Source organism: Pleurodeles waltl, chromosome 10 (genome assembly GCF_031143425.1).
Source record: "Pleurodeles waltl isolate 20211129_DDA chromosome 10, aPleWal1.hap1.20221129, whole genome shotgun sequence".
NCBI lineage: Eukaryota > Metazoa > Chordata > Amphibia > Caudata > Salamandridae > Pleurodeles > Pleurodeles waltl.
The window spans coordinates 318,995,612-319,013,728 of record NC_090449.1 but is presented as its reverse complement, the minus strand read 5'-3'; positions in this window follow the sequence as shown (position 1 = coordinate 319,013,728).

The window sequence follows — 18,117 nt, the reverse complement described above, 5'->3', positions numbered from 1 at the left end:
ACCACATCAGTGCAGAGAATGTTGCCTTTGCAACAATTCCTGGAGTTGGAGATTGAGAGATCCCCAACCAGGACCAGAGATTAGATCTCTTCAAAGCAGCTCCTGAGGGTGTTGCATCCACTCATGCTGGTGTCGCGGCCACAATAACACTCTTACAGAAATGCTTCTGGTGGCTGGGTCTTTGCAAACAGACCAAACAACATGTTCTTTGCTGTGACATTTGCAGTAAATAAAGGGCTCAAACATCAAACACCCACCACAGACATCCCTCTTAATATCCAACCTTCCACTACAATGTGTGTGCCTAGACCATTGTGGCCCATTGCAACCTGATGGTGCATACAAATACATCTTAGTCACTGTAGATTCTTGTTCTAGATTCCTTTGGGTATGTCAAAGGGGTTGGCTGATGCTCGAATTGCTATGAAAGACTTGCTGATATTTATCGGTACATATGCAGTTGCAGAATTCCATTCGGACCAGGGCCCTGCCTTTGCCTCTATGACATTAAGGGAGACCATGAGGGCAATGGGTGTTGAACTCTATTGCTCTGCGCCCTACCATCTCACGGTTAATTTGGTAGTGGAGAGGAGGAATCGAGATCTAAAGCAGTTCGTAACAGCTAAAATATTAGGTTCAAGTCGCAGTTAGCTTCATCACCTATATGGGGTCCAGAGAGCACTGAACAATCTGCCAAAACGGTCCTTGGGAGGACGCACTCCTTATGAGGTCCTATTTGGGATATCCATATATGTCCCAGATCAAGAAGGCCCTAGTATGGTGGCAGCAGACACACATTTCGACATAAATTAACGTCTCACTGTTTTACAGGAGCTTCTGCAATTACCTGAAGATAATTTATCCATCCGTGCTGCCACCTTAGGAATAAGGGATTTGCCAACAACTTCTGCAGGCTAGATTCCTAAATTTGCAGATCTGGTTTGTGAGAAGATTGCTGTGAAGACGGAATTCGGTCCATCCTACAGAGCACCGGTACCAGTCCTGGGAATACTAGGCACCAGAACTATCATCTTACCACCGCTGCCAGGTTCCAAAGGCAACAGATTTTTCTCAATCGACAACATCAAACTGCACCATGTGGCCGATCCAGCACAGTAGACCCAGAAGTCCCCTGGGTAGGTCCAGGTCCCCTTTCACTACCCAACATGACATACTTCTTCAAAGAAGAAACAAGAACTCTTCTGACTACACCAGCATATACAATGATGCTACAAATGCCTCCCTGAGTGTGGGGAGGGCAGAAAATTAGCTTTTGAAGATTCATGTTCTCATTTCATTTACAAGAACTTTTCAAGATGTGGCTGCCTTCTACTTCAACTCAATACAAACTGGCAACACCATCTACTATGAACCTCCTTGAGAAGTGGATCCATCCTCCAGTAATGCACAGGCTCCTATGTTTGCAGAGACAGCTTCTGGTGACTTCAACTACATTGATGACGTTTCTTCAACTTCATCCGCACCTGCCACTGAAACAGTTTCAAAGACACGTAAGCTGTACATATGGCTTAAAAATAACTATTTCATTTATCCATTGAATTATCTGTGGATATTTCTGACATTGTTTGCTTTTCTGTTATGGATTGTTTTCTTTCTCTTGATAAACAGTCATTATCTTCCTGAACGCTCTTCTGTGGACCCACAGGATGAAGTTCTAACTCTATATCTTTCCTCACATAAGGTCTGAAAGGTATGAAGAGACTTGTCCCTTGTGAACATTTCAGCAGTACCAATTCCAGATGGGATTGTGTGAGATAAAGTTCCCTTTGGTATACAAAGGCCTACTGAGGTTATACGAATTCCATATGTTTTCAACATTTCATTGACTGATGTAATTACACCTGGTGTTGTTTCTGATGACCGGGATGTTCAAATAGTTGATTCAATGCTTACTGAGCTGCAAGACTACACTGTATTTAAATGTGATGATGTGTACACTGACACAAAGAATTATGGGGAGATGTTCTGATATAATAATGGGGGACATTACTATCTACACCGAGCAACAAGACATAGATCAGTATTTAATTACACACAGTGATAAGACTGTTCAACTCCACCTGTGGGAAGCCCAAAGCATTATTTTGATAAATCTGCATACTTTTCTGGGCATGACGCAGAGTCATATTACTTCAAGTTACCACCTTTTAAAATTAGGAAGAGTTTGCTAACAATAAATTGATCTATTCAAATTCCTTTGCTTCCTGACTTGCATTTGAAGGATACGAATACTGACAGAACACTACTGATGTGAAAAGTGTAAGGGGGGCACACGATTGGCAGATTAAGGGTAGGGAGGCTTTGTTTAGAGCATGCCTTATTCCTGTTCAAATTATATTTTTAAATGACACAGTTCAGCAGGAATCCTGCTTATGGTTAGCAAAAATAAAGTAAATGAATGCGTCCAGTAGCCCCACACCAGCCAAATTCACCAATTGGCAATCCTTGCTAAATGTCACCGAGGAAGAATTAGATGCAAAGGTTCAGGCTGGTACCTATAATTCATCACTTCCCAGTCCCGGAGGGTGGTTATTGTGGCCAGTGGACACAAGAGGCTATCAGGCGCATTTTGTTACTTCTTCAGAGGGTTTCAAGATTAGCTGGCCGAACCCTTGTTGTCTTGGGTCAACACTCGGGTATAGTTACCACATTCAGTGTGGATAATCTGTGCCAACAATAGTTCCAGACGAACACCTCAGCATGTAAGGAGCATTGCATCTCCTGTCAGAGGAGATGGACTTGCAGGATTTCTTGCTAGGTCCTAGAAAGCCCCGCTCTAAGAGTTTCTTGTATGCCATATACAATGAGATCTGGAAACGTTCGCAAATGGAAGTGGCGGCACATTTAAGACAAGGAAAAATGTAAAAAGGCTTTAGCTGTTTTTGATAATGGCATGAATACTCTGTCCAATAGAATATACACCCTTAATAACATAGGCCCTCATTACGACCTTGGATCGGACCGCCGGGCGGCCGCCAATGCAGCCGCACTCCCGCCGTGGCCATTTGGAGATCCCCGCTGTGCCGGCGGGCGGAAACCTGGTTTCCGCCCGCCGGCCCAGCGGGGATCTCGGCCACAACACAGGAGCCGGCTCAAAATGGAGCCGGCGGTGTTGCGGCTGTGCGACGGGTGCAGTTGCACCCGTCGGGCTTTTCACTGTCTGCTGTGCAGACAGTGAAAAGCTCCATGGGGCCCTGTCAGGGGACCCATGCACTGCCCATGCCGGTGGCATGGGCAGTGCAGGGGCCCTGTGACTCCCCTTTCTGCCAGCCTTTTCCTGGCGGTTCAAACCGCCTGGAAAAGGCTGGCGAGAGGGGGACTCGTAATCCCCTGGGCAGCGCTGCAAGCAGTGCTGCCCTGGCGGATTACGCGGTGCGACCGCGGCACTTCCGCCGCGGTCTTAATACCCCAGGAAGCACCGCCAGCCTGTTGGCGGTGCTTCCGTCATTTTAGCCCTGGCGGTTTTGTACCGCCAGGGTTGAAATGACCCCCATAGTGTCATCTGCAATTGATATAATTCAGAATTACGTTTCTACTAAATCATGGGCAAAAACAGCTTTGTTCCGTCATTCAGTTCGGGTGGACGTTACAGATTCGGAAAGATGGCCGCATTCCATGGAAATACATTAACAGTAGTTGCCTGTTTGCTGCTTTTAATTTATCCAGGGAACAACAGACAATGGCTAAAAGGGAAGAGAGTTTCACCATACTTCAAATAGAAAAGTTAGAAAAGCTGCCTTTCACGGTTGCGGAAAGTTCATCAACAGTATGGGTCATACATGGGATCATAAATCTTCCCATGTGCACCTTTCATTTTAAGAAAAGCTTGAAACGTCTTGCTGTGGGCAGATACGAGCGGCTAGGAGATAGCTATATTAAAGAAGAGTTGGTGTTGCCCTTTGAATACAAATGTACAGTATGAATGGCGAAACAGAGGTCCGTCTCAGCGGAAGCAAATGTGAGACTACTGTTAGTCATTCTATGATTTGCAAACATATGTCCCTTCATGGCCCTATCAATGGAGGAGTCATAAACGTGGCCTGTTTTCTAAAGGGTACTCCCCGTCCCTATGATTCGTCTGGCATTTCATATACTTTTGAATGGAAGTTATGTGGTCCTGTACGAACAGAGCTGTTGCGACATGAGACCAGGAATTGCTTACGCAATTTCAGTCTCCAAGATCGTAACTTGTTATGGACATGTTCTATTTCCGCCCCACACAAGAGATAAGAGTAGCAGAAATGTGGCCTAACATTGATACTACTAATGTAAATTATGCCAAGCTGAGCAGACTAAAGGCGCTACTGTTCCAGAAACATGTTGTGTTGACATCGGCTAGAGAAAGACATGCTCTCCAGATAGAAAGATCATCAGCTGAGATACAAAACCTATTGAATACCAACTGACCCAGGCACTTTGGAGAGTTGATTTCCAGAATATTTGAGACCTCCAGCAGTATGGGGATTGCGCATTTCTTTAAGGCTGTTGGGTCTGGATTTGTTTCCATCTTCCAGACTGTCTTCGGAGTCATTCCATGGGCAATACGTTCACTCTTTTGAAGTGTGTTTGGCAGCTTTCTGGTGACTTTGGCATTGAATGGCGGGACACTGCTGCTGCTGTTCCAGATACGCAGTGGTTTTGCCTTCTCAGCTAAGTGGAATGATGGAGCTACTTCCACCAGCCCAGCTGGGGGGTGATCGCATGGTGCAGTTCTTTGGTGTTCCATTGCTGGAAGAATTGGAGCATGATTGGTCATTGTCCTATGGTGACCAATCCGATGGTGCATGCAACCTGTCTTGAATTCCACCTGGTGCCTATTTGAATGTCTGCCTTTGGTGTGCCTTGCTGTTCTGCCGGTGCCTCCTGTGGACTGAGAGCTGATGGTATTCCAGATGAGGGTTCATTTACAGTTGTGCCCCATGAGACTGAGGCTGATTCGCGAAGCCACCTATGAGCCATCCCTGGTCAACTATGTTTCTCCTTCAGGCACTTTGTACGGTACTGCCGTGATCCTGTGCTTGAGGCTGCTGCGCACTTCTGTTCTGTGGACCCGTCTGTCAATCCTGTCATTGATCTGACATCTGACGATGTGGAGTCATTCCTGGATGCAGATCCTTTTGATGACTTTGGAGACATTCTTCAAGATCATGACTATTGTTAACTGATTTGACCACTGGCTTTATTTCAAAGTTTCAAAATTATTATGCCAAGCTGGCTTACTGATAAGATTTTGCTTTGGTCTGCTATGCTTGTCATGGTCGACCTTTTTTATCTTTGGAAGTTTTAGCTGTTTTAACAAGTTTTTAATACAATTTTATTTGTTTTTAGCTCAGAGCATTTTAGCTTGGACCCATACACCTTCTCTGGCATCATCAATGTGGGGTCATCCTTGTTCTGGCAATAGGGAGGGTGCAGTGGATCCTATTTGGTTTTTATGGGAATCAGGACTTTGGCTTAGCCTTCTGACTTGCAGGCCTGTGCCCCCATCACCTAGTGACTTTTAACCTACTTAGCTTGCTATGTCTTAGCCTATTTATTTAATTATTTCTTTCAAAATAGCTGCTATGTTTAGTTAGAAAAATGTTTTGATTTTACTCTATCACTGCCACTCTGTGAAAGCGTCACTATCAGCGTCAAAGTTAAGTGAGACGCATAGGTATTCACATCATGTCCCTTTCCCACTAATGTGTGACAGGAACATAATGTACTTTTGGAGGGACTTGTTTATATAATTGCCGTCCCAAGCACACCTCCTTATCTATTGTTTGGGAACATACCTGCATCAGGGGTCCTACAATATCCTTATAAATATATCTCACAAAGACAAGGTTATCAGAGGGAATTGTACCAGATGCTATTGACGCAACCTATGCTGCATGTCGCCTGATGCAGACCCAGCCTTCATGTCACCACAGAGTCTGATCTAGAGACCGCACTCCAAGGTAACAAGAGTTGGGGGGAAATTCTCTTGGACCCAGTGCTGGCAGATTAGGTTTAACACACCTAGCTCTCTGTAGGTTAGATATTAGGTTCTCCATGCAAGGTTTTAGGGATATTTTACATTTCATGTTATTGCAATATGGTTGGGGTCTTTGTATTCACAACTCTCATCTTTACCATTTTGCTTCTTGCATTGTTCATTATCCTAATCATTGCAGCTCATGCTTTTTACCGTAGATTGCAGTCTTGTTAATAAAACCTATTGAAAACTTTACTGCATCTCCTTTATTGCCTGTGTGTGACTGAGACTTATTGTTCATGTGAGAAAAGGGTAATCTCCGTTCCACCACAACTCCCCTGAGATGTTGCACTCTACAGTCCATGCGAAAAGGCTGTCAGAAATCACCTTTTACTGTTTGGGTTTTTGGTGAGGTACTGCTTGTGAACCGGTAGGGTTGGCTGACAGTTGCGACTTGTTGTAGGATTGGCCTAGTCGCCTACAAACAAAAGAGCTGAAATCCCTAAACCAGCAGTCTTGCTTAGGAGCAGTAATCCAACTACGACAACCTCAGCCATGTGATCTCCTGTATAACCAGCGATAAGTTAGTTTCTCACCACTCTTTAAGAATTGAAGAGCATGATCCTACTTATTGAGCACGTAAGGCTCTGTAAATGAGGGAAACTGCCCTCGATGGCGCCACCAGTGTTAGCATCATCCCTAGGGGTTTAACCTCTGTCACTTGTTCCCAGTCTATGTTTCATAATGTCCCTGCCATCCCATGGATTGCAGAATATAAAAGGAATTGGCCTGGATCTAGTGTGCTTCCCTCCGTCAAGTCCTCAAAGGTACTGAGCCTTCCTTCCTTCACTCCGTCAGCTCATGTCTCGTATCCCCTGGCCATCAAACGATTGAATTGATAAATTCCTCGCAATCGCTACATTGTGGACTGGCCCAGAGGAGGATAGCAAGTACAAATGGAACCACTCCTTTACCACACGCAAAACATTTCTGACAACAGTGTGTTGCATTGCCACCCTCAAAAAGCACTCTGGATTGTGCGAGGAAGTGGTGAGTCGAAAGCCACTCCAATAGCGTTATGTTCTGGAAATCCACATCTAACATCAAACATTTGGGATGCAGAGGATTTTAGAACCATCTAAGTGGCCATTGTAACTGAGAAGCTGAATAGTAATACTCAAAATTTGGAGCTCATCGTCCCTCAGTTTCAAACGTGTTGTATAAAACAATTACTTTAACTCAATGCTTCTTGGTAGCTCAAACCAATGATGTCAGTAAACGTAGTTCTAAAAAGAAGGCTTTCTGTAATATGATTGGCAATGCTGCAAAATGATACAGGAGTTGTGCTAAAATTAACATTTTGGCAAAGGATACATGTCCTACCGGAAACAAAGGAATTTGTGTTCAAAAGAGCAGTGAATGTTAAATTGCCTTAGGGCCTTAACCAGGTCCCCATCTATCAAGTCCTGTTCAGAGTGACATATTTGAATTCCTAAGTCTTTAAAAGTGTCAGATTTCCACTATAACAGGAAATTACCCGGTGGCTGAAGTATAGGATACAGTGGACGCCGTAAAGGGAAGAGACAAGACTTCTCCTAATTTATGCGAAGCCGGCTACATGGCCAAAAGCATCCAATGCTGACATAACCTTTTCTAAAATCGCATGATTCACATGCAGGTATATCAATGTTTCATCAGCATACATTGACACAATATTAGGTTTATTCCCCATGGCATAGCCCCAAGCTCCCACCTTCTCCCGTAATTTGCAGGTCAGTGGCTACATGGCCAGGGTGAACAGTAAAGGAGACAAAGGACAGCCTTGCCTAGTGCCCTGATCAATAACGAAACTGTTTGATATGACCTGGAGAGGACGCATTCTGGGCACTGGGTATTCATAAAGCACATGGACCCATTGACAGAACGCCGGGCCTACGCCCAGTTTCACCAACACCTCCTGCAGGTACTTCCATCTTAGTATATCGAATGCCTTTTCTATATCTAATGAAGCCGCACAACCCTGTTGAGAAGTGTGATGTGCCCATTCTAAGACTCCAAATAGCCGACAAATGTTGAAAAATGTGTTGCTACCAGAAATTAAGCAATTCTGATCTGAGTAAATAATAGAGTGAATCATGGGAAACAGTATATTCGTGAGTATCTTATTTAATACCTTGTAATCAAGGTTGAGCAACGAAAAAGGGCGCTAGGAGGCCACCTCTAATGGATCGCTGCCAGGTTTCAGTAAGACTGTGATCAAGGCTTCTCACATGCTGCCTGGTAACCTTCCTTGGGTCTTGGCCTTGTGGTACACCTTGAGGAGTTGCTGGGCAAGGAGGAACTTGTACGTGGTATAGAACTCTATAGTCCATCAGTATCAGGAGTTTTACCCTTTGCTATCCATTTGATAGCTACCTTGACCTCTTCTAGTACCAAGGGTTCATCCAGTTCCTGTCTTAGTAATGGGGTTATAGGTGTCACAGTGATGGGGGCTAGATATGTATCAATCGTTCCTATATCACAACTGCTGGTTCCTGGTAAAGAGTCCTATTATAGGTTTCGAATTCCCAATTAATGGCAAGTTGGGAGTTCACTATGGTGCCCGTTTGTGTGTGATTCGCACCCTTAACAGTATGTGGACTCTCCGAGCATAGCAGCCAGGCCCATAAACTACTGGCCTTATCCCTCAGATCATGTTGTTGCTTTTTGTATTCTTTATAATCAATCAATCAATCAAGGATTTATAGAGCGCACTAATCACCCGTTAGGGTCTCAAGGCGCTGGGGGGAGCTACTGGTCGTAGAGCCATGTCTTGAGGCGTTTTCTGAATGTCAAGAGGTCTTGGGTCTGGCGAAGGTGGAGCGGTAGGGAGTTCCAGGTCTTGGTGGCTAGGTGAGAGAAGGATCTTCCTCCAGCGGGGGTGCAGCGGATGCGGGGGATGGAGGCGAGGGCGAGGCCGGCGGAGCGAAGATTGCAGGTGCGGGTGTGGAAGGTGAGTCTGTTGTTGAGGTAGGCTGGGCCTGTGTCGTGGAGGGCCTTGTGTGCGTGGATAAGGAGTTTGAAGGTGATCCTCTTTGATACTGGTAGCCAGTGAAGGTCTCTGAGGTGGGGGGAAATGTGGTTGCGTCGTGGGTTGTCCAGAATGAGGCGGGCGGATGTGTTCTGGATTCTTTGCAGCTTTGTTAGGAGTTTGGTTGTTATTCCTGCATATAGGGCATTTCCGGAGTCCAATCGGCTGCGGACCAGGGCGTGGGTGACTGTTTTCCTGGTTTCTACAGGAATCTACGTGAAGATTTTGCGGAGCATGCAGAGAGTGTTGTAGCAGGAAAAGGAGATGGCATTGACCTGGTGAGTCATGCTGAGTGTGGAGTCCAAGATGAAGCCTAGGTTGCGTGCGTGGGTGGTGGGTGAGGGCGCGGTTCCTAGGGAGGTGGGCCACCAGGAGTCATTCCAAGTTGAGGGGTTGGTGCCAAAGATGAGGATTTCTGTCTTGTCTGTGTTTAACTTGAGGTGGCTTGATTCCATCCAGCTGGCGATGGCGTGCAGTCCATTGTGGAGATTGTTCTTTGCAGTTGTAGGGTCTTTCGTGAGGGAGAGGATGAGCTGAGTGTCGTCTGCGTAGGAAACTATGTTGATGTGGTGGGTTCGTGCGATGTTGGCGAGGGGGGCCATGTAAACGTTGAAGAGCGTGGGGCTGAGCGAAGATCCTTGGGGAACGCCACAGATGATTCTGGAGGCTTCTGACAGGAACGGTGGGATGCGGACTCTCTGGGTTCTGCCTGAGAGAAATGACGAGATCCAGTCAAGTGCCTTGTCGTGGATTCCAGCGTTGTGGAGGCGTGTGCGGAGAGTGTGATGACATACCGTGACGAAAGCTGCGGAGAGGTCAAGGAGGATGAGTGCTGCTGTATCTCCTTCGTCCAGCATGGTCCTAATGTCGTCTGTGGCAGCAATTAGTGTAGTCTCGGTGCTGTGGTTTCTGCGAAATCAGGATTGGGAGGTGTTGAGTACCTTGCTGTCTTCCAGGATCCGGGATAGTTGGCTGTTTACGATTTATTCAATGACCTTGGCTGGGAAGGGGAGGAGGGAGATCGGCCGGTAGTTCTTGGGGTCGTCTGGGTCTGCCTTTGGTTTCTTCAGCAGGGTGTTGAATTCTGTGTGCTTCCATCTTTCTGGGAAGGTGGAGGACTCGAAGGAGCTGTTGATGGTTTTGCAGAGGTGGGGGACGATGATGATGTTTGCCTTATTGAAGATATGGTGTGGGCAGGGGTCCGATGGTGATCCAGAGTGGATGGAGGCCATGGTGGTGGCGGTGTCCTCTATGCTGATGGGGGTCCAGATGTGGAGGAGGTGGGTGTTGCTTGGAGCGTTGGGTTCTTGGGTGTTTGTAGTCAGCTGGTGGGTCTGGGGTTTGAAGCTATTGTGGATTTCTTCTATCTTTCGACGGAAGTGGGTTGCCAGTGAGTTGCAGAACTCCTGTGATGGCGGGAGTTCGTTGGAGCAGGTCCTGGGGGTGGAGAGCTCATTGACGATGCCGAAGAGCTCTTTACTGTTGTGAGCGTTGGCATCAATGCGGTTTTTTAAGTGGGTCCTTTTGGTGGTGCGGATCAGTTGGTGATGTTTGCGTAGGGCATCCTTGAAAGCGATGTGGTTGGAGTTGGTAGGGTCAAGGGGCCAGGTTTTTTCCATTCTACGACATAGCCGTTTCAAAGGGGCCAGCCAGTGGATTTTTTTCCTAAGCAAGGCACGAGTGTCTTCTAAATGTAGGAGCCATGTAGGATCCCTCCCCAATCTCGTTCGGCCATCCTCAATGTACCGTCTGCGTCAACCAGTTTCTTTTGGAGGGTTTGCCTTATGCCATAGTGCACAGACATACATGACCCCCTCACCACTACTTTAAATGAGGCCCACTCTATCCCCTCATGTATGGCCGTACCTTCGTTTTCTGCAAAATATTGGTCAAGTTGGGTTCAGTCAGTGGAGACTGTGAGGACCAGTGGTTGTATTCACCCCATGGGGATCACCGGTTGAGACCTACCGCACTGGAAGGTCACCAACAATGGGCAATGGTCTGACAATGTTCTTGCCAAGTACTCCGCTCTTGTACAGCTAGACAGTAGTGAGCCATAACCAAATATGAGATTTATTCTCGAGTGGAGTGCATGTATTGACGAAAAGTGTGAGTACTCCCATTCTGACAGGTGCAATGTGTGCCATATTTCACAGACTTGCAGGTTGAGCACCCATTGTTGTAATTGTCCGGTGTAAACATGAGATATTGCTCCTGTGAGTGGAGGGGAAGATCTATTGAATTCCACATCTGGGATACAATTAAAGTCCCAGAACCAAAAGAAGGGAGAAAGAGGAGAATGGAGAAGGGCTGGTGTGAGAGAATTAAGACATAAGGGCTGACCTACATTCAAGGCATATATCCCCACCAGAGTTAGGGATTCTCCATCTAGTTTACCCTCTAGCACAACACATCGGCCCTCTGAATCCTCAAATGTGTTGTTAATAGTAAATGGTACTCCAGGGGGCCCCCACAACAATACCCCTCTAGGATAGGCTGAGTAAGTGTTGCCTATCAGTGTGCCACGCCAACGTTTGCCCAACCTGGCAATTTGTCCTGCTGATAAATGGGTTTCTTGAAGACAGGCAAAGTGGATGTAGCGTCTCCGGAGATAGGAGTAAATGCTATGCCATTTAACATAATGGCCCATACTCCTCACATTGCATCTCATTATGTTAAATTCCCTGGATGCCATGTCTGCGGTGGCATATGTGTTAGTCGAGGAATTTGGAAGGTAAGGTGATGGGACAATTGAGCAGAGCAGCATATCAAATAAATACTAAAACTAAACATTGAAACTAAACCGAACAACCCCCAGCAAATCCCACACCCAGGCTGTGCCCTTAACCGATCACAGCCACTTATTGCCATTAATGATTTAACATCTTATATAAAGTCCCTCAGGTATGAGGGGTGGACCAAGTAGATACCAGTACGGTGCGACTATCAGCTCCCCCGGCGCTATATCATTATAATAAGAATGCCTCACAAGAGTGCATTAGCTATAAACTTCTACAGTGACTCTCAACCCCCGAACCCTCAACAGCTAGGCCGTTATTAGAAGTAAAGTTGAACCTAAGAGAGCCTTCTATAAGGTTCATGTTGATTGAAACAAGTCCGCTGTCATCGGTGTGAGCTGGGGCCATCGCTCATTTCTTCCAGTAAACTGTCCAGCAATGCGGGACTTGCTGATGACCATTACCCTCCTGGATGGATAAGGAGGACTGCCCCACTGCTGCTAGGTCTTCCGCTCTACCCAGTGCTGCCTGTGGTAGGTTTACTGCGGACACCTCCTGTATTCTTGTTAGAGCGCCGATTAATGGGAATCCCTTCGCTGTCAGATGATCAGTAAGGGGAGGGCCACGTGTTTTCTGGTATATCCACTATTTCTAGCACAACCTACCCTGCTTCTCCCACTGTTGTTGTAGAAATAAATGTGGTACTAAGAATTTGTTACTGTTGAGCGCACTACAAACAAATGGACAATAAAACACCTTCCCTAGTACCGAGGAGGGTCGTAAAATACCCCAGAAGTCTCTGGTTAAATGTATGTGTTCACATTTTCTGAGTACCGGGCCTTCATAGATCGATTCTTACATTGGGCACTATGTTGTGTTACTCCACCGCAAGTACATTCCATAAGCTACTAAGATATAGTTATCTTATTTGACAACTGGCATGTGCCTCTAACTCTCATTCCACTGAGTTAGGCTGAAGTAGAAGTACGTTTTTTTGACAAACCTGGCGGAGTACTGCTCATCAACAGATGTTATGCATATAGCCCCCTTCCGCAACCACACTAAGGAGTATGCACATATAGTATTTGGTATTTCACTAAGTAAGTCATTGTACATTATTTGTCAACTAATGTGTATTAGAATGATCATAAATGTTAAAAACATCTTAGCAAAAAAAAATCTGATTAGGACGAGGGTCAAGTATGCCCTAATTATATATCATTACACATCTATCATGCTAGTTTTACCTAACCTGGTTGTGCCTATTCCTTTTAAGGCATGGTGAAGTTAGTTTTGAATTCTATGTTATTATACTAACATATCGGAAAATTGCCTTGGAATCGCCATAACAGCTGATGCTATATCGATTAATGTGCTGCCATTTTGATTGCCCATGTAGTCTATAGCCTGTACTGCTTTCTTACCTCTGGCATATTTAGCCTCACTTTCATGCTTGCCACTGCTAAATGAGGATCCAAAAATGACCAACTTAGCATCTGGAACTTTATCTTACTTGTATCTGTTTCAAGGTCCCTTTCAGGACTGGCTTGACAGTGCAGCTGTCACCGGAAGTTTTGTGATAAGCCTAAATATGATCTTTCATGTGTACTACAGAAAGGGTTTTGGCTGTGGCCTCATGTTGGTGGACAGGAGTATGTTTTAATTGGGCATAGTTGTGTGCTTCCACAGACAAAGTGCTTGCACTCCATTCAGCTGTGATTATAGCCAGCTGCATGAGCCAACAGTTTTATGGCTGCCTAGAGAAGGCTCATTAATACAAATAAAGTGTTACGCTTACAATGGGATGGTGCTTGGACTTTGAGGGGCACACACATAGCGCTGTTACAGTATCTTCGTTAAGATAATTTACTGTGTTTGCTTTCTCTTGCAGCAACACAGATCCCCCTCCCTTTCCATCATTAACTTTGACTTCAGAGTGCAGTTGTGTGTTTTAAGAGCTGCATGGGATGCTTCAGAGCTGCAGTAACCAACATGCATTTTAAGGTCTGCCTGAGCTCTCAGTTGTCCTTATTTGATTCACAAAAAAGATCTTTCTGTGTACTACTGAGAGAGGGGTTTAGGATTTACCCACATGTAGGTTTTCCTCAGTAGAGGATTTGATTGGGCCGAATTTGCGTGCTTCCACTAAAAAGAGTTCTTGTGTTGCACCTTTTGGTTTGTGGCAAGGCTTATTCTCCATGCATCAGCAGAAAATTATGGTTGCATACCAATTATCATGGCTACAGGCTTGCCGGTTTAATGTGAAATATTAGGTAAAAGGCAATTGGCATCATGTAATTATTATGAAAGGCATACGTTAAAGTCAATAGTCACTTATAGATGCATTGTTATTATCTCTATTAAAGCTTACTGATGGGTATTTTATTACATGCATCTCACAGATTACCATAGTAGGCAAGGGTTTGCAGTTGGTTGCTTCCTCTGACAATCCATGGATTTCGAAGATGATCACTGTGTAAATCCTTTTTAAACCCTCTTAGGCGAAACAGCATTTTGTTTTGTATACATTTGTAATTTTATGACCGTGTGGCTTACAGTTGCATTGTGGGAATGCCTATGCCAGGTACATAGTTGTCTATGGTAATAAACCAATGAAAAACTCCTATTGACCTGATTGGTGTGCTGGAAAAAGTTAGACCAGATGCCATAGATCTGTTCTGTTTATTACAAAAAGGTATGGCAAAGGCAAAAGGCCTAGCCTATGTATAGTGTAAAAGCAAAAAGGCCTCTAACAGTTTATTGTTTTCACACTATGTTACAGGCTGTAGACCAGTGTTTGGTTACTTGTATTCTCACCAATTAGCAAAGTAGGCAAGTGTTTTGGTGATGGACACAAAATTAAAGAGTAAAAGATTTCCACTTTAATGATTATTGTTAGACCCTATTGAGAGGGGTTTTGTTTTGTTTTGCAGCTAACATTCTGTACATATTTGTAATTTTAGAAGTGTATGGATGATGGTTGCTAGTTTATGCGACCTTGAGTAAGCCTATTTTGGTTCTGATGTTGAGCTATGGTAAAGGCTATAGGCCTTATGAGCTCACTGGTAAATCTTATGTCAGATTCCTTTGGAGTGATCTATTAAATAATGAAAAGTTATGACAAAGCAAGTAGTCCTGACATTTATTACTACAAGCCTGCATTAAAGGCTATAGGGTTCTAGGGGTGATTGTTCTTACACTGTGATAAAGCCTTTGGGCCCGTATTTTCTTACAATGAATCTTGCAGATTGCTGTAGTATGCAATGTGATTGGGGACCCACCTGAAAAAACCATGAGACAGAACATTTGTACTATGGTAATCCTCAACAGGTTCTTTATGAAGGTATTTGATACTGTTTTGAGAATTACAATGTGTATATATTATAATTGTATTACCCTATACCTGAAGGCAAAGCTCATGATCAATTCAGTAGGTCTGGGTGGGGAATGGTGACAAGCCAATGATGATAGGTCATAGGCCGGATTGTTTATGCAGAAAAGTTATGATAAAGTCAATAGGCCTGACAAATTGTTTGTGAAAATCATATGTTAAAGTCAGTGGGTATTTAATGGTGGACTGTGTATTACTCTATATTAAAGCGTACTAATAAGCATTTTGTTACACAAAATCTTACAGATTATCTTTGTAAGGAAGTAATTTTGTATTGGTTAACCCCTATGACAAACAATAAGGGTTGAAAATTTAAACTGAAATAATTCTTGCTAGACTCTCTTCAGAATCCCTGACAGGCTTAGGTCTACCAAAATCATTGCATGATTGCAATGACGAGTGACAGAGCATATGCATGATGACTTATTGACTGCCTAAACCCATAAGTGTCACAAGGGGCATTTTCATTCATAAGCCAGACCTATTGACATTGCCAATGTTTGTTCAACATTCATATGAGAAGGAGGTGTACTGCAGTCTGAGAATTGATTTCTGTCACGTCTTCTTGCTTGAAACATGTATTAGGAAAACCTATAAAAAATCATGGTATTTGGGAAGGGGTTAACATTAGATTCTCACAGCTAATGGAGAGGAGATGCTGCCGTTTGCACACGGATATCACACTTTATTTGTTCCACTGAATCACTTTGTGCAGACTTCACATTGGCATATGAGTAGTCTGGATTATCTTTGACAGTCTAGTGTCTCAGCCAGGCACTGCCTATGCTTTGCCAGGGTGGAGAGACAGCTGGACTGGACTTGTGATGACCCGTGGATGCCAAAGTTAAGGGAGAAATTTCTCCATGATCCTGGTGTGTAGCGCGGCCCAACACTCAAACCCCCAATCAGGTTAGACAGTGTTAGTACAGTTAAAATTGTAGAACTGTGAAGGTTGTTCACATTTATTTCATTGATTTTTATGGTGTGCAAAGGAAACATGATGTGATGTCTGGGTAGAAAAGGTCAAGCTCCGTTGGGCAGGTAGGTTAGCGGGAGTTCCAGGACTAAGAAGCGTGCAAAGGTAGTCCTAGGTATAGTGCAAGTGAGTATGTGTGCGAGATACTTTCCATCCTCCCTCCACGGAAACAGTAAAATGGATCACTGTAAATTTCTGCCCTTCCCTCCTTACCCTCCTGCCTTCTCCCAGTTCACGGGATGAGCTGAAGCACAAGCCTAGCAGACACCTTTCTATATGTCTATCAGTGAGGGAATGAAAGAGGAAAGATGAGGACTAAAAAACCTAAATGTAAAGAGTCACTCGCAAAAAAGACTGCCTCCCACAATCGGAACCAACAATATGTAAAAAGCATGTGCAGGTATTTAAATCATTAGGAGGACTCATTAGTGAAAACAGAAAAAGTCCTTTCTAGAAGAATGTACCTTTGATGTAGAACGTTTAAACATCTTAAGGAGAAGAATACAGATTCCTAAAAAATATGATTGATAATGAACATGACCAGTTTTTCTGAATTGGAATGAGGAAATACATAACAGAAAGCACGAGCAGCAAGTACGTGGCATGAAGCACATGAGTCACAAGTATCTCCAATATCAAATTAGCCACTTGAGGGACAGGGTTAGGGCTTATAACCATTATGCCAACTCTTCCTTATTCGTTTCCCCAAAACATCACGTGCAAATTTAAAAATGAAGAATGAAAGGAGAAGGATAGAGTAGATCTTTTAAATTTTCCAATACCAGGCCATGAAGTTAAGGAAGCACCAGTAAGGGTGCCTGGAAACTGAGCAGTGGGGATTGCCCATTTGGCAATAGAGGTGCAAAGCCACAATACGCAAAGAGGCGCAGAGAGATAAGTGACAGGCAGCGTGACTGGTAGCAAAGCATTAGAGGACAGTTCACAGCACACACGGCGAGCGGCTGACTCATTCACACCACACTCACGATCCCTGCTAGACTCCTAGAAAATTGGGCTGGCAGTCCGACTGTCATCAAGTGAGTCTGAGCTTGGCTACCATATCACTACAAATTGCCCATAAGGGCCACACACACACCATACTGTGAGCCCCGAGATGAAACCCCTTAAGCCCTCTTTCCCCAAATGCAATAGACAGCTCTGGGAAGAAGAATGGCCATCTACGTCCGATGGTCACCAGCAGATTTGGTTGCCATTAGGAAACAGTTTCCTAACGTCCAGGAAAACATTTTAAGATTGAGAGAATCCTTATAGATGATGTTTGAATGTTATAAACCCGATTGGATGGATTAGAATCAGTTGTTGATATTGATGATGGTGAATAAGGTGAGTGATGGATTGATGAAAAAGGACATTTGGTCATGACGTACCTTCTGATGATGTTGCTGTGGCTGCCACTAAAAACGGACTGTTGAGTATGGTGAAGGAAGCTATGAAGTCATGGCCTACATGACTAAGGTTTCAAATTGTAAGCAAAATAAAGGGGAGTCCCTTGCTGATTATTTAGACAGATTATATTTCAATGACTCTCAAACATTGTTCATCCTGCAGAATATGCTCAAGAAGCGGCATGTGCTGCTTTTGTGCAGAGATTATTGAAAAGGTCCTGGAGTAATTGTGTGTTATCTTTATTGGGTGGCTGATGAAGGTTTAGTTGAGTTGGTTACCGTCACCAACCAATATATGAAAGGAGCAAATAATTAAACAAATCTGAATTGATGGCTTTACAGATGAAGAGAGAGGAAGCGGAATGAAGAACCAAATGGGAGATCGGGGTCGGCATGGAGGGTACATGAGAGATGAGGCCAGGGAAACAGAAAAGGGGTCGCAGCTCCTAATTGTCGTCATTTGGGATCTTTGGAAACACGATTTCACAAATGTAGCTGCCTAATAGCGTGACAGAACATGAAGTCTCTGAATGTGTCCAAATAACTCAAACTCAGT